At 38.0% G+C, this 18,226-nt stretch overlaps 1 protein-coding gene across 8 annotated transcripts in view; it reads left to right on the top strand.

The window, feature by feature from the left end:
• Positions 1–5,180: 5,180 nt before the first annotated feature.
• Positions 5,181–18,226, top strand: part of SORBS2 (sorbin and SH3 domain containing 2) — a 147,344-nt gene continuing 134,298 nt past the window's right edge. For 2 of the 8 annotated variants that reach the window (XM_058420505.1, XM_058420506.1), the window contains exons 1-2: positions 5,181–5,300; positions 7,597–7,739. The gene's annotated coding sequence lies outside the window, so the exon portion shown is untranslated. Of the gene's footprint in view, positions 5,301–7,596; positions 7,740–18,226 lie in introns of those variants that run through there. The other 6 variants (XM_058420507.1, XM_058420508.1, XM_058420509.1 and 3 more) reach the window with 5 other exon arrangements.

Consider the following 18,226-nt stretch of genomic DNA (forward strand, 5'->3'; position numbering starts at 1 on the left):
TGTGAGGAGCCTCTTATTGAGAAGTTAATAAAATTTTCACTGAAGAATTCTGTTTGCCCTGCTCTTGGAGAAAAGATGGGAAAACAGTTCCTTGTCATTATGTAGCTATCAATCTCAAATTTATACTTTTCTAGACAAGTGTAGAATATGCAATAAGACTTCATAATGTATGCTGCCAAGTTTAGTTTTCCAATACAGTGGGAAGCAAAAATTTCTAGCACTGTCAGCAATTCAGGCCTCTGTGCTGAGACTGGCATTTGATGTTTACAGGAACTCAGGCTTGCAGGGATCTCCAGTTCATAAGGGAGGCAAAACTTGCTTTTTTGGGGTTCAGGAAGCTGGTGGCCTGGGCTGTTCAGAACTTAATCTGATCTCTTGCTTAGAGCTATGAATTAATGTTGTTATTTAATGGAACTGCCAGTACATCACACAATCAGGACTGGAAAACTTTCAAGTGCAAATTGACTAGATAAAATATTAATTGTCATGACATTATGCTTGGCATTCTCTGAAAGCAAAGTGCATTTCAGTAGCAGTTTCTCACTTTTTGTTTTGCTTTAGGTCACAGTTGACCTCTTGGTGATATTTCCAAAATTCTGAGGATAACTTTAAGACACTTCCTTTCCATGTGTTAGTTTTGTTTTGAAGGTTTGCTATTTTCTCTTAAAACTGCATGTTTAAGCACTCCATTTTGGGAGAACCTTGAATAGTATGTCTTTTTGGGCTCAAGTTTACATTTCTTCTCCCAAATACCATCTTAAAGATCTGAAAATGGAATATTTATCCATACTGTAGTTCTCCTAATTTAATATCTGCTCAATACACCATAAAATCCAAGATGTTTTCTTGGTATAAGTGAAAACAAAGCTATATATGTGTTATAGTGTGTATATATATGTGTGTGTATAGCTTTTTACTTATGTAGAGCATTAAGTAATCCAATTTCATAGCCAAGCAAACAGAAAAGAAAAATAATGAGTCTATTTTAGATTCTTTTATATCTTACTTAAGATGCAGCAGAAATTTATCCCAAACTGTATGTCTGAACAGCTAAAAAGCAGCTTAATTTACTTTTTGTAATATTTTTTTATTTGAGGCAGTTATACCTTCACTGTTGCTTTTTTACTAAATTGTATCAGAAAGTAAAATACTAAATGGATTACAGGGTAGGAAATAGTGTTGAAATTGCTCCAGGAATTCAGCAGCACTTTTAACCCTGGTATAAAACATGAGGGATCTAGTCTTATTAGGTTAAGACTCTTTAATCTCTAATTAATTACAAAGTGGCTTCAGGGTTTTCTTTTAAAAAATTTTAAATATTTGTTTTTGAGAAAATCAAAGTTACTTCTCTCTTCTCTCCTGTTTTATGGCTGTACTCACGTAATGAGGAATGTGTCTCAAAAGGCAACTATGAATAAAAGAATATATTTCCTGTGATAAGAATTTCCCAAATACACTCTAAAAGATGTTTCTGCAATGCTCTTGTGATTGTTTTATTTAAACACATGACACACCTTAAATACTTTTGCTTTATTCGATCTAGACAGAATTCTCTGTCACCATCTTTGCCAAGTATCTGACTGAATCTGCAGTGCAGAAAATTCATTAGAGCTGTTATTGGTGAGAACCTGAAAACACAAAGCCAATAACTAGAGTTGCACTCAGTGTTCAGTAGCTGGAAGTGCCACAAACAAGTTTCACCCTGGGTAAAATTAACACTTAGCGTCTGAATTCTGGTTTACTCGTCTACAGGTTGTGTCTCAGGCAGTTAATTATACTAATGTCTTGGGAATTGGATATCAGTGCTTTTTTTCATAGGGTTATCATCACCTGGGACATTGGAAAAACAATGTTAACTACTCTGTACTTACAGATAAAAAAATAAACCCACCTACAGATATTCATTATGTTTATCTACTGCTTTGCATTCAAGCAAGTTGACCAAATAATATTAAAAAAAATCAGTCTTTTTAAGTTTGACACCTTTGATAAATGATGATTTCTTTATGATTATAACAGTCCAGTTTGCCTTCATAGGTCTTTTTCATTTCAATATATCATCAAGTGATTACAGAAATTGAATGAGGGTCAGAAAGACTAGTAGTGAATGATAGTCAGGATGGCTCAACAGTGTGTTTTCCTACATGGATAGTTAATATACGTAGGAATAATTTCAATGCCATGCAATCAATAAAATGCTAATTTTAATATAGTAATCGCTTCTTAACTTAGGATCTGTTCTTTTGACATTTCCTGTCCAAGAGTGACGATGCCTTTTAAAATTTGTTATTGTTCATGCTTTTAAAATAGTGTTAGAATGCAAATGAATTATTTCATAAAACAATTAATTTTAATGCATTGGATGCAAATCACAGTTCTTGAGTTGATTTAAGAATTAAATGTTGCATTACTGGAGATATATGTTTTATATTGTATGGAGCTGGTTTGAGAGAGCTGGAAACCAGTTTGTGAAGGAAAATAGCAGGACAGGCCAAACTACAGTGGTGATTGATGTGCTGATACAAGTATCTATAGATAAGGATGAGAATAATGTTATTTATGTCCTAAAACTGAAGATAGTTAGCAATGTTCTGGTGAAGAATTGGTGAATACTAATTTTCTTTCAGCTCTGATTGCTCTGAGCAACTGTTCTCCAGGTACTACAAGTGAGATCAGGAAGCTCATTTGAATTAACGTGGGAGTAGGATTTGAGCAAAGATACCAAATGATTTGTTCTATTTTCAGCTCTGTTCTAATACAGCAGGCAAGTGGTTATCTTAAGCACTTAAATACTCACTGCAGGGTCAGTATGACTCTGCCTTGCACTTAGATTTTTATGTAAGAGGAGCGTGCTAGCAGCCACTATTTCAGCTGCCTGGTTCTGGAGCTTTCCTAGAAACACAGATATACCCGTGTAACTGAGCCTTCAGGGTCTACCAGAGGTTATTCAGTCTCACAGCTTCACTGTTGGTCCAGTTCACATCCTTTGACGTCATGATTGTAGTGGATTTTGCCAGAAGAAATTTTATGACTATGCAGAGCATGCATCAGAAACTGTTTCTAGGACTTCTGTGGAGCTTTTAGGTAAACTCAGGTTAGCTTCTCACAACTTGTGCTTTGTTTGCTGCATTGGAGCCATAATCTGCACTTGGTTAAGCTTCTTCTAGTTTCTGCCTAATCACTTATGAAGCTGCACAGAAGGAAAGGTTGCATGTACATGTATATTGTTAAGTCTTATGAAATACTGCGGGGAAAAAGCAACATCAGCCTTTTCTGGATAAAAAATGTGCCTGCATTACAGAGTTCTAGATCCCTAAATATTGAATTATGAACTTGAAATCTTAAACCAGGTTTTTATTTTAAAAAAATCAAAAATATTTTAATGGATATACTTCCACTGTACTTTCAGGTGCCTGTATATGTATAGATACAGAGATATGGACAAACATCCTGAAGCCTTTCCAAGCTATAACATATTGTTTGAAAACTCATCACCTCTCTGTTTCCAGAAGCTATTTTATCCCGTCTGTGGGGAGTATCGTGATAGTAACCACACTTAGTGCAAAAAAGTGATTGAAAACCTTTTTGTGTCTTCCCTTACTGAAGAGCATTTTAATTCATTTTTTTTTAAACTAAGTTGGTGACTGTATCAAAAAAGAAAGAGACTGGATGTGCAGTCTGTCTCATGTTGCTTATTAACAAAAAAAGTAACTGAACCAATCATGGTGAAATGGTGTTCTTGTAATGCAGCCTGGTTTTGTTTTAATACTTAGTATGTCAATAATTACTTCAGTAGTTTAATGTTTTCCAGGCAAAACTTCAGAATTGGGTTGCCAAATCAGCACACATCCCTTTTTGAACAAAAAGTACTGTTGAACAGCATTCATGACGCCAAAAGTATGTGTTTGAGTCAGGGGAGCAGGGAGTACTTTCACAGGATGCTAGAACAGACCCTTACTCCCAGCTGCCGTTTGAGAGATGTGGACATCTACCCATCTTTCTTAAGAAGGCTGAGAGACAAACAAGCAAGACTAAATTAGCATTCGTCCTGAAACACTGATTTAAATATACTGGAATGTTTCAGTTCCAACACCTCAGAGATCTAACCAGATTTTAGTTACTTGTTTCCTTGTGAGCCCCGCCCAGGTCACTTTCACAGAGCTCAATAGTCACTTTCAGGGAAAACGTAGACAAGGAAAAGAGGGTAAAGATGCTGAGGGAAGAAACGTGTGAAATTCACCCAAATGGACCTTAGTTCTCTGCCCAGAACCCAAGACTCCTCTGTGACACCACTACCCTTGGAACCTGAGAGCAGTAAATTCATTTGGAGTGGTGGAACAGCTTTGTCTACAAGTTGTATTCAGAGGTGAAAAATTGCTGTATCCCTAGGAAAGTATAACTGAACAAGGAAATGCAATTATTTCATATATGTATTAAGTGAATCCCTGCTAACAACTGGGAAGTTCTGACCAATACTCTGAACTCTTGTGTATGAAATGCAGTATGCTTGCTTAGATACATTTAATGCTTCTAAATGACTTTTTGAGAGCTTTAGGCTGATGGGTGCTGATTGTGCTCTCTAGTTTATATTCCCGACTCCTTAGGCAGTTGAGATACGAGTTCGTGACAAGTCTTGAAGAGCGGAAAATTTTTATGAGCACTTTCAAATTGCTCAAAAATATCTCCTTTTCTTCCTACTTCTAACTGAAATGGGGGGGAGGGGGGGGGGGATGTTATTATAAATAGAATAAAATTGGTTTACACGGTGATTGCAATGTACAATCTTTGGAAGCCGTCTAACGAGCAGCAACCTTTAACCCTTTAGGATCAACCAACGTGTTTCTGAACACTAGGAATTGTGACGTCAGGGGTTAGGTATCGTGAACCAAGGGGGACTTACGCTTTATTGTTGGGAAGCCGGCTGACTATTGTACGATGGCTATCCCTAATGGTTATTTCCTAAGTAAGGACAATTATTTACCCTGAGCGCTTTATACAGTGCCCGGCGGCGCTGACCCGGTAATTGGCGGCCCCCGGGCCCGGGCGGCTCCCGGCGCTGCCTGATCCCGCTGGGATGCCGCGCGGGGCTCGGCGGGCGCGGGGCCGGGCCGGGCCGGGCCGGGCCGCCGTTGGCTGTTGCCATGGCTCCGGCAAGCCGGGGGAGCCCAATGAGCGCTCTGCGGCGGTGCCGGGGGGACCAGCCATTTTGCTTATGGAAAACAATGTGACATATTATGCTGCGCTGTGCCGGGCAATAAACAAAAATCCCGTCGGGGGACGCGGAAGACGCGGGCACGTTAGTGAGTAATCCCGGCGGCAGAGCGGGCTCGGGAGCTGCCATTTTGACAGGCTGGCTGGCGGCCGCCGCTCCCGCCGCCGGCCGGGGGAGGTGGAATGCGGGGCGATAATGCTGCATATCTGCTGTCAGGCAGCGGAGCGGGGCTTTGTCGCGTGAAGGCAGGGCTCCTCCGCAGTGCCGTCTCGGCGGCTGGCTAGCCGCCGCTCGCAGCCGAGCCGGGGATCCAGGGCGAGGGAGTCGCCGCTGCCGCTCGGAGCGCGGCTGGCGCCGGGCGCGGGCGGTGCCAGGAGCAGGTGTGCGGCTGGGCTCGGCCCGGCCCGGCCCGGCCCGGAACGCTGCGGCTCCCGGGCTGCTCCCGCCGGGAGAGCTGCTGCCGCTGGACTCTGCCGCAAAAGGGAGCCGCCGTGCGCCTCGGCTGCCGCGGGAGAGGTACCTGGGCGCGGGCTGGTGCGGGTCTGTGGCACAGCTGGGCACAACTTCGTGCGAGAAACGGCCTTCTCTCGGTACCTGTGCCTTGGAAGGTTGGCTCTGGTCGGTGGCCGGTTTAGAGTGGTTGCTGAATTCGCTGATCGGACTGCGCTGTCCTCAAGCGTTTTGATGTGAGTGGTGTTCCATATGGTTGCTGATTCAGAAGAATGCTTCAAATAGATGATACATTTTTTAGTAGATAATTCTACTAAAAGGCAATGATTATTTTTTTTTGTTTGGATTGTCATTGTGGGTTTTTTTTTATTATCAGGATAGCGTGGGTGAAATAAAATATTATAGAACTCGTGAGCATGTTTGCCTTACATCACAGAGTTCATCGCTGGTGGATTCCATGCATTGTGCTCAGCCTCAGTGTTCGATTTAAATTGTCCAAGTGCTGCTGTGCAGTATGTAGGTCATAATAAAAAGCAGCTTTTTCACCAGCTTTCAATGGGCTGCATGGCCCGGTGCTGTGGTTGATTATTTCGTGGTACTTGTGCCGTTAAGAGTGGTGGTATTAAAGCCAGCTCACACCTCCTTTTTAAAGATATCGCACGTTCCGTGCTAGACGGAGCACAACACACCCATTGTGTCCCTCCGTTTGGCGTTCAATAAAAGGAAGGAAACGAGCACTCCACATGGAGCACCAGCACATTAATAGTGCAAGACGGTTAAACTTTTATTGAACAATCCCAGTGATTCTGAGATAATCTACTGTAGGTAGAGACAATAAAAACACAGACATATATAAGGAACTAGCTGGAATAGGAGAGGTCTTCTGATAGGGGCTATGTGTTAATGCTATAGATTTTCAGTGAAAATAAATTATTCTGAATAGTTATTAATCACAACATATTTGCTTTAGTTAAACCTAGGTCAATAAAACTTCAATCCCTCTACGTTTGCTTATAATGAAATACATTAAATTATTCTGACAACTAATCCAAATGTTCTGATTCACTTTGCATCTAGAGAAAATAAGATGATATTTTGGTCTTAACCCTTCTTTAATAATTACATGGATTTAAGTCCCACTGAGATGAGCCATTTGTTTGGACAGTTGAGTGGGCATGAAATCAAGAATTTGAGGTCTGGTATCTTTATAGTTAAATTAGTAACCAGCACTCTGTAACTAGGAGCCAAATTCCAATGTTGTTTCTGTATATATCCTGCAAAGGCATTTGAGCAAGCATGTTCAGCAACTCTCCCCCAAGTGAGACACTGCATTTGGAAACAGCAGTATATAATTGAATTGCTACTATGCAACTATGCATTCTCCCCATTAGAAAAGCTCTATCTTACTTGAACCATTTCAGGACTTTTTTTTTTTTTTCTTTCTTTTTTTTTTCTTTTTTTTTTTTGTGAATGCATCCACCCCAACTTCTTTCTCTATGCCTCTGTCTAGGGGTTACACAGTAAGTGGTTTAGAGAACTGCCTTCTTCTATGATCTAGAAAGTGGAATGTGCCTTTACAATGTGGTACTGCATGAATATTTATGATTGAGAAAATTATAAACAAACAGAGCTAGTTATTTAAGATGTTGGTAAGTCTTCAACAAAGAAGGAGCTTTTGTTACAACAATAAGAAACGTGGATACAGCAGTATACAAAGTAAAGGATATTGCAGTTCAAGGTGGATTCTTCTCACTATGGAGAATTTATAGTTTGAGGAAAACAGGTGAAGAATAGCAATGACTAATCACTAAACAATGTGCACCCATTCGATGCTGAAAGATGCGTCTTATTAGTCAGTATTATTTAAACCAATATTCTGTGCTCTTTCCATTCTGCTTTTCTCCTTTTGTTATTTTTCTCATATTAATTCCAAGCTTCCTTCTGCTTCCTTACTGTCTCTTTGGCAACATCTGATCCCATCAGAGCTATTTGTAAATCAAATCGGTGACTGTCAGTAGTGGTCATGGAGGTGCTGCAATAGAAGCTGATGTGGAGGAAGAATTTAAATGAGTTAGAGGTAAGAAACAGCAACCAAGTAATGAGCATATCCAGTGTGAACTAATTCCACATCATGTAAGTTTTAAAGGCCTAGAATTGGGTCAGTGATTTAGAAATCAAATGAGCATGCATGGAGAGGGACGTTTTTCCTCTCATGATGAATTGAAGTGTATTTATAAACAGAGGGTTTACAAGAAAACCTTGACAATAATATGACATAAGACAAATTGGAAAGTTTTGTATTAGAAATTGTAGCATAGAGCTCTGGTTGAAGTCTAGAGGTTTTTCAGGTTTCAGTGGAGCTATGGTTTTTATCAAGAGGTGATTATGCATTATTGGAAAGCCTCTAGGTTATCCAAAGTCAGGCTCTCTCTTGGTCAGCAGAGATGTAAATAACATCAGCTGTCATGCTTTAACATTACAGTTGCTTCAAAAAAATTTTAGATAGATTATCTTAGAAGGTGACTCTGGGTCCATGTGTAGCTCTCAAATAGAATACCAACAAAGCAAAAGCAGGCAGATTAATCCTGAAATGCAGTGTCATAGTAGCAGGTGCAAATAGTAATAGAATAAGAGACCAGGATGACCAAAGGAGGTAAAATGAAGTGGTGTAACAGCTTATTTGGTATGCTGTTTGTTTAAAATAATCAGGTTTGAGCAAACAGTGATAAGCATCAACCAATCATGGGGTATGTGGAGCACAGTAACCTTATAAGAACTAGTGTGGAAATGTGTTGCCTACTCTCAGCCTGTAGACTCTTCTCGGTGTACTTACATACGTGAACAACCTGTGAGGAGCCGTACAGATAGAATGTGCCCAGGAAAGACACTCAGGTATCGAGTTAGGGGACATTGTATGATGTTACACTGTGGAATGGTTGAAGGTCACTTCTGCACCGGAAGGATCAGGTATTGAATGTAATATGTCAATTATGAGGTTGTGTCTGGATGTGACCTTAGAACAGTATTTCTGTTTCGGTGAGGCTGTCTGCACAAAAATAGAAATAAAAATTGTCAATTTCTACTTGTTTGTAAACCAGAATTGTACAAATGTATACTTTGTAGTTGTGTCCTACTGTTCTGATACCAGTCCTTTCTCATGACATTATTTCCTATTGGATTAAGCATGTTACTGTTGCCAGTCTGAATTTTCTTCCTTTACTGTTGTATGTAGCGTGTAGCTTCCTATTGGAGAGAAGACTGTGGCATAGATGCTCTGTGTTCATTTTTATTCAAATAGTCTGGTGTCTTTTCATGAAAATGTTTTGACAAAAGCTGACCTTTCTGAAATTATGAATCTTCTTAACTTTTAAAAACTAAAACAAAATCTAAAAAGGCTTTCAAAAGCACTGATGTAATGGAAAAGTTCATGTATGAGAGGGAAAAGGGAGAGAAGTGAGTACATAAAAGGGCAGCATGTATCTTTGAGTAAAGGCATGCTAGATGACGACACTTTAGGTCTACTCCCGCTTTCAGTGTTTTTGAAGCATGTAATGTATTTTTCAGTTCAGATGTATTGTTCCATAACAGTGATACATCATAGCTAATGCTGCAGTAAAGTAGGAAATTCCAAAGGCGGACCCGTTTCTTCTGTTATTTCTCACTTCTTTCCCTAAATAGAATGATTTCTTTTTTTTTTTTTTTTTGGGGGGGGGAGTGTGTGTCTTTCTGTACTGAATACAGATAGTGTTCTGACTCATCCACCCTTAAAAACCTCACCAACCACCGTCAGGGGGTTGAATAGCACAGATGTGGTTCTGTGTTCTTAAGTAACCTGAGTAACATAGTGCACTTTTGAAGAGGTGGTGCTCAAGGTCCTGAGTCTCAAAGAATAGTGGGAAAAACACACTAAAAGGAAAAGCAAACGTTCTTCCTCTCAATCATTACTATGATCAAACTATACACCAAACTTTTTCATTAGCCTTTTCATAAAACTGCTGTTAAATAATGCAGAGTTAGAATAATGAAAGTTTTACTTCTCTTAAGGGTACTTGTCTTGCATTTTACGTACAAGATTAAAGCAGTGTACAACTGAACTGTCTGATGGGTACCTAATATACTTAGTTTAGCAGCAGTGGCTTATCAACTAAATTTGTCCACAAGAATAGCAGCTTTATTTTTTTGCTTCTTCAGGACCCAAAAGAATATAGAGAAATGCATGATGAAACCAAATAGAAATGGAATCAGTAACTGCAGTTCTCACAGCTGAAAATCAGATTCATTGAAGTTTATAAAAACAGTAAAGTGCATTGATTTCTAAGGGTTGCGCTTGGTTGTAGGATCATGGGTTATGCTGGTAAGAAATCAGTAGTTGTGACTGAAGGTCAAAATAGGTGGAAGCGTCTTTGTTGTTTTTCAAACAGTTTAAAGGAACATGTCTGGTTCCTTAATGTATTGTTATTTTGGGGGGGGGGGTGTTGTTGTTGGGGGTGGTTTTGTTTGTTTGTGTTTTTTATTTGTTTGGGTTTGGGGGTGTTTGTGCTTGTTTTTTGTTGTTGTTTGTTTGTTTTTATTATTATTATTGTTTTTATTTTCTGAACAGCACCAATAGGTGAAATCCCAGTTCAACTGCAGCAAGGCTGAAAGGTGACTGTAACCCTTCCTAAGAGGCTTAGGGTTTGATGGTGTAGCGTGTGATTAGAAGGGTAGGGACTATGTCAAGAGCAGGACAGCCACAGAGTGTTCTTGTCAGCACGATGCCATGTTGTCTGCGGACTCCTAATTCACCGTAGCCTGAATGCAAAGCTTCATCACCGTAGTGTACCTGGAGTGCTATCATGTTTAATAAAGCCACATAGCTCTCAGCGGGATTAACTTGCTGGAAGCTAATGCTTTGTCAAAGTTCAGTTTTAGCAAATGGTGGGATAGGGGAGGCTGTCCAAAATTCAGTTATCTGGATCAATTTTGATGTCTGAAAAAATGCATGAACTAGAAATTACATGTTACTACAAAGGGTATGAACAGTATTTTCACTATTTGAAGTGACTACAATTGAAAACTAGTGATTCAGACAATAGAACACAGCATGCGTTAGATAAACTGGGTGCTTTGACTGTTGTTTTTCTTCTAATGTTCATTTTTCTTAATGGAAAACTAGACACAATTATAAAATCTTTAAAATTGTTTGTTTTTAAATATAAATAAACATGTATGTAAACATAAATGTAATATATGACATGTTGGCATCAAGCAGGTGAAAAATGACATTTGTAAGGTACTAAATGCCTATTTCTCACTGAATTTTGGGTTCATTTGAAAAATTCAAATTCTCTTATCTTTTGATGTGAGAGCTCTTCTAGTACGCTGGACTATGATAAATAAGGAAAAGTGAATAATTGGTATGAGGCAATTATTGATTGGTGGGAATTACATAAACTTGTATTTTAGGAAGGCTATTTAGTAAATCTCTAACTCAGGATGTCTTTCTCTCTCCAATAATGCAGCCATCATGGACTGTCGTAAGGAGTGGGTTAATAGATTAGTTTGTCTTTGGCCCAAGTTTGTCTTGGTATTTCAATTGCTGTTTGTAAACATCATATGAATTTTGAATTTCAGACTCTTTCAGCTTTTGAGACAATCCTGAATTTTAGGGATTAGCCTAGGTGAAATATACAAGAAATACTTCTCTTGAACATACAGGTCACACTACTGACTTTTTAGTATTTTGTGCTTTGCAGTTGTTAAAATCTTACACAGTTATTGTCTGATTTAGGCATCAACCTTGTATTTTCTTTCTTCCCACTAACAGTAAAGATTTTAAAGAAAAGCAATCAGTAGCAACCCAAAGGGGTGCCAGTGCAAAACACTGGTAATGTTTCATTTAATTCATATATTGATCAGGTACGTCACGCTGCTCCTTCTAGCCAGTTACACATTTTAATAAGCAAATTCTGACAGAAGACAGCAGTTGCCAGCACAAATTTAATTTAATTTAGTTTCTAGTGAATTTCTAATGAACAGAGAACTCTAAGCAGTGATATTCTCCAGATAATAAAATTCATGGTAATTGCAGTTTTTCTTTTGGAGAAATCTGTATTTGTTAGGAATCTGAAGGAAATAATTATTTCAGTGTGACTGATGCAATCAGATGGTTTACTTTGAATAAGTAAAATATAAAAGAGGCTAATCAAATGAAGTGCTACTGTATGAGAGCAAAACGAAAGGCTGACAGGTTTGACAGTAGAATAGAGACCAAATCAAAGGCTTTGTTTTGACATACATGCAGATAATCAGGCAAATTCAAGTCTTTTAAGAGACCTCTTCTAAGAGGGTCACTTTACAGATACAGATCATGCAATCTGAGCCTTGCAGATTATCATTCTACTTTTAAATGAGTACAGGAGAGACATTTTTAATTCCTTATTTGTATAGCTGTAGATTTACACATTCATATGTTTTTGCCATTGGCATTTGATTCACAGATGACTGATTTATGGTCCTGAGCAAAGGCCAAATTCAGGACACACTTTTAAGTGACAGGACTGCAAACTCTACAAAAATTGTTTGAAAGTCACCACCTGTTGCAATTAATACATACAAACCAGTAGGAGGATGCCTTCCAGTTTGAGGAAATACTCCTCTTATGAGCAAGGCAATAATAATTGCAGAAATGATATGCTAAATTAATTCAGGTGTGAATTTGTTTTTTGTTATATTTAGTGGTGTAATTATCTTAAACACAATTCTTTGAAGTCAGTCACTGCTTAGATAAAGAACAGAAATGAAAGTAAACATGTCAGTATGAGCTACAGAAAGTACAGCAGGGTCAAGTTCTTTCTGCAATAGGTGCTGAACATAAAAGATGGAACAGGCTTGATCAAAGGTAAACTGAAAAGCAGGTTTATTGACAAGTGGCTTTGACCACTACTTGACTACAATACCAGCGGTTTCTTGATTTCCTGTAGCAGAAATGAAAATTTAAAAGGTGTCTGAGGAAGAAGCAAATAGTAGCTTTGTTGATGAACTTGGGAAGCATTCTTATGATAAAAGATTACTGCTTCTTATGAATGGATGAAAAAATGGAGACAGGAGGAGAATGACAAAAGTGCTTGAAAGGGTAAAGGAATAAGATAGATATAATTGCTCAGTTGCAAGACAACGAGCCATCTATATGCGCCCTCTGTTCTGGGCAAAGACAGCTACCGTGGCTTCAAAGGAAAAAAAAATTAGACTGGTCTCATGAGGTACATTTTGCACAGATCAGAACGTGTTACTTAAAACCGTGGGTTCAGATACTGTAGTTAAATTGTGTGTTGACAAGAGGCCTAAACAATAGCATTCCTCATGGGGGACCAAAAAAAAATTAGAAATCAGATTTCAAATGTGCTGTGGAGAAATCAGTCCTCTCAGGAACAGCTACAACACATGCTTAGAGTGAAGGGGAAACAGGTGTGAAGAAACATGAGCCAGTTCCTTGAGGAGTTCACATGCTTGAGCATTCAAAGTTTGGGGGGGATTTTTATTTTAAAACACCCCAAAAACCTCACGCTTGCATTCTATTCAAATTTTCATCCTATACAGAGTGGGGCAGGGCAAGCTATAGTTTTTTTTTTTTTTAATTGTTATTTTAGTCTTCATATGCACACACAGTAATTCCAATTGAAATTTTCAGATTTGACAACAAATTGATCTCTTTCTGTGGTTTTATTTTTTATGTTGTTTTTTATTCTTGGGAGACACAAATTATCAAGTCCTGTCCCTTCACAGTCATTTTAGATGAAGCTTTAGAAGTCTACATTTTCAGTGTGATTACCCATTATGAAAATAGGATGCTCTCTAGCTGTCCTGCAGCAGCAATGGAATAATGCAGTTCTCAGAGTGAGATCAGGTGGTAAGGAGCTCTAATTTATGTCCCTTTGTTTTGCACCAGATTGTTTTAACTTGGACAAATTCTGTTAGAATGTTGGTGGGATATTTCATGTGTTTTGCTTTATACACAAGTGTATTAGGACTGCAAATTTATTTATGGAAAATGTCCATTTCTCAGTTTATTACTTGGTTTTAAAATTATGAGCTGAGCTGGAGCTTGGAGGTGGCTTGAGTTCAAACATGGCTTGAAAGAATAATGATATTTTAAGCTTTCTTTTGTGTACTCCTGTCAGGTCTATGTAATTCTACTGTCACCTTCAGTATTGTATATATTGTAGTTAGACTTCTAAGGACTTTATCTTCCAGTATGTTTAGGAACAGCTTCTCTTTATGTTCATTAAAAATGGGGATTTTTTTCTGAACTAATTGTAGATAATGCTGTGAAAATTTCACATTCAATACCTAAAATTGTCAAAACAAGCTATTAATATATGTAATTTAAATCTTCATAAAATAAAACAGTTCTTTTGAATTCTGGACTTATTTTCTCTAGTGATGACTTGGATAGTTTTTTCTAAGCACTTTCTTAAAGAGCTAAAAGGATTTTTAGCTTTGCTTTGCCTGAAAGCAGATAATTTTTTAAATTAACTTTTTAGGGATAGGTTTAGAACTATAGTCTGGGGCCTCTACCCTTTTTGGTGGGTACAATAAACAACTGTAGAATTTTTATCCTTATGGTTGCAAAACCATGAAATCTAACTTCTTGTTTCTCATAATCCTAAATTAGTATCTTAGCTGTTAAGCACTGAACTGATAATTCAAGTTTGGCCTTGTAACAATCCAGTCCAAATAATATTCATAAAAGCAAGGGCATGACTTTAAGGCAGTTGTTCATCTGTGACTTACCTCAGACCTGGGTGTTTTCTTTACCAAGACACATTCTAAACAAGGAACTTACAATTGATACAAAGATTTGTTGGAAGAGGGCAAAGAAAAATTGAGCAAAATGGCACTTACAAATGAAATTATTATAGACCTTGGTATTTTTGAAAGCTCTTATTAATGTTTTCTCTCTTCGAATGCAATGGTAGGAATCCTCCCTGAATTAATTAGAAGTAGTTGCACCAAATCTGTGTGCTTTTAAAATACTATTTAAAAGGTCTTAGCATCCAGCTTTTTGCTATTCTAGCTTTAGGTTCAGCCCAAAGTGACTGTAAATTTCTTTTGAAGAATACTGGAAAGATTTAGATAAATCTTGTGCACTTGTGTTTATTTGTGTCCCTTGACATAATGATTATTATTTACATAGGCATTTAAGTCTTACTGTCATTAGTAAGATGTGGTCTGAAAAGGTTGGCACCATCTTGAGTGAATCTGCTAACCTTATCTACAGTGTATTTATTCCTGGAAATAGCTTCACATGTTTATATGCACAAACTTTGCCATATTTTGGGGATGTTCCGTTAGATAAATAGTCCTGCCTGTTAAAACCTGATGAACATAAGGAGTTATGTTAAAATTATGCTGCGCATTTCAGCTTGGAATCCTGCAAATGCTAACCAGATTTGCAAACTGAGTTTTTCATCTTAAACTTTCTGCGCTGTCTATATCAGACACGCCTGTGAGTTTGAAATGTCACCATCAAAATCAGGGTAAATGGTCACTAGCTTCATGAGGAGGAATCAGGAAACAGAGATGTCTTTGTGTTGTCATTTCAAAGGCAGCAAAGTTCCAATACGGCATCATAAAAAGATTTCATGAGTTGACTTCTCTAGGTGTGGATCGCATAAAAGTTAGCATAGAGATTTGATTCTTTTTTTTTAATATTTATATGCCATTTCTCTTTTTAAAAGTACTATTAAAATGATTTGAACTACTCAACTTATGGTCAGTTTAGACTTTGATCTTAACTCACATGTTTCCAGTTCATGCCACCCATCTATCGTAAGCTGATTCTGTTATAAATAACCAAAAGCTGTACAGACACTATGTATAACTGTTAGTGATTTCCTCCCTCTGTTGTTGCCCTCTGGTTTCAAACTCTAGTCTTCAGTTAACTGTCAATCATATGTAATTTTTTTTCACCTTGCTGATCAGAATGTAAGGGCTGAAGAAAATAACATCAAATACTTTTCTAATGTTCTCCTTATGAGCAGTTTGTTTAATTGCTGTAGGAATCAAATGTGCATGATCTTAAATTTTAAGTCAATGGTTTCAAAGCAGAAGGCAGGGCAAACAGAACATAGGCAGTTTAATGTGGGTTTGGACACTAAATTTGTGATAATTAAACTTCTTCTAAGATATGTCTGCTGTCTCCTTTTGATGTCTTTATATACAAGGCTGTAATTTGGCACCTTTTTTATCTCTACCCTCTCTTTTGGAAAGATAGAAAACTGTGTGATTAGCTATTCTGTATAAATTCTGTAGAGAAAATTTACCTTTCAATTTCTCAATTTTTTTTTTCCATCTATGTAAAGCTTTCAAGCCACCTTAGAAGCAGCAGACACCACAAGTCATTGACTTTATCCTTCAGGTTTTTTAAGTGCAAATGTTATTACTCTATTGTTGCTTGTAGTCATTGATCTAGATCATTGTCTAAGGGTTAAAATTGAAATTTTCTGGTTTGAACAGTCATTTCATCAAGCTGATGAACAGTAAACAGCCTTGAGAGGAAAGAAAGGTCTTTTGAGCTGTTATTACTAATAGGCAGATGAATTTGAAAAGCAGAGGATGTTAAAGTTCTGAGGACGTAAACAATTTCTAGGAAGGGAAATCCACCTTTCCATGTGTTTATTTTTCAAAGAGAGGAAACTACCTAATAGGTATAAAACTTCATGGATACAAAACAGAATATCTACTTCAGATTATTTTACCTTTGACTTCCAGTTCTCACATTATCTTAAGAACCCCTCTTCCAGCCTTCTTTTGTGTAATTTTAACCACCTTAGATTTATGGTATGACACTGGTGCTCCTTCCTCTACCCAATGTGCAAAATATGCTTAGTCATGTTGTTCTAGCTTTCAATTTGTTGCTGTTTAAGAATATTTTTAAGGATCTTTTCTCTCCACTTTTCTAGGTGGTACTGGCCATTGTCATAGGAATTGTGTGGGTCTCTTTAATGGCCTAATTTTCCTAAGGAGTTAAATGTGTAGTCATACTGGCTACTAAAAACAGAGATAGCAAAGTCTTGTTTTAGAGTCGTGTCTGTAAACTTTCTTCCTTGTGGAAGAATTTTTCCATTCAGGGAGAAAGTTTGTGGTGGAAAATATGGCTGCAGTTTTGAATTCTTTATTAGTGCTCTTCACCAATCAGCAGTGGAAGCATACTGATGGAGAAGAATTAGGAAATTTCTAAAAATCCTTGAAGTAATGCCACCCATGGTGACTATGCTCTTCTCGTCCCTGTTATTTGCAACTTAAACCAGGGCCAAATTCTGATAGCTGAAAAATTACCTCTGACCTACAAATAATTCAACACAGAGCACTTAACTGGCAGCACAGCTGTAAGATCCTGCATTGCCTTGGGTACAGCAAACAGCAAATTGTCTTTCCTCAGCTAGGAAAAGCATGAATTTAGCTCAAACAAATGTTTCAAACTAATAGCCTGTTCTGCAATTAACAGACCTGTAAAGAACACAAACAGCAAACAAAAACTGTGAAAGAGCTCTCATTTTCACTTAGCTGAAGCAATACATGATAGACCACTACATTATAATGTGCCTCTGTTAACAAGAAGACAAAACAAACAGAAACTCGGCACCGATTTCCTGAGCCATTCTCCCAGTGGGCTAGGACTAAGTGAGTATAGAGTATCCACTGGGGAGTGTTGGTATTGTGCTTTAACTTCACCTTTGGGAGCTGTAAAACTTCCTGGAAACCTTTCCTGGAGTTCCTTTCCCTCCAAGCTACTAGCTTGAGGACTTTGGGGTAATTATGATCTTCAGGAACAAAGAGATTTGAACAGGAAGGGGTCAGTTTTCTGTTTTAGGAGCTTCCTGTTGAGTGTGATACATCGTACTGCAGAAAGGAGGATTTTTGTAGGAAGCCAGGAGCAGGCTTGGTTGGCTCAGGCGTTTTGGCAGCACCTTTTCTTTCTGATGAGCAATAAGAAGGTGGACAAAGGTGGAGGCAGTGTGGCTGCAAGTAGGTTCAGTCTCCTGGTGTCATGTACCTGATCTCTTGAAATAACTACCTCCTTTGCAGCCTGAAGGACTGATAATTGTCATGATTATGTGAAACTCTGAGCAGCAAGGAGTTTGCCAAAGCAATTCTGTGTTAGTGAGCTTTATCTGACTTCAGCTCTTTCTGTTACGTCAATATATGTTGCCATTAGAGGTAGGAAACAAAAATAAAAATGTTAGGTTGCTGAAAACCAGATATTGCCTTTGCAATTAGACTAATGGGGAAAAAAGATATATCAGTAAAATACTAGACTCTGGTAGTATTACTTTGTATTCTAAAATGCTGAACAGTTATCTCTTTAGGTTGTGTTTTCAGTTGATGGATCATAGTACTAAAATGAATAAACTGACTAAAGGAACATTGATGGAAAGATGGCTCTCTACACTGTTTGACTCGTGAGAAGTTCTATACTCATTTGAAGTGACAAGTGTTCACCCTAGGGTTCAGTGCCTGAAAGCTTCTGCTGCAGTAGCTTGGCTGTTTCCTACCTTCTATGCTATGAGTAGCAGAAAACAT

The sequence above is a fragment of the Hirundo rustica genome, chromosome 5 (assembly GCF_015227805.2).
Source record: "Hirundo rustica isolate bHirRus1 chromosome 5, bHirRus1.pri.v3, whole genome shotgun sequence".
NCBI classification, from domain to species: Eukaryota; Metazoa; Chordata; class Aves; order Passeriformes; family Hirundinidae; genus Hirundo; species Hirundo rustica.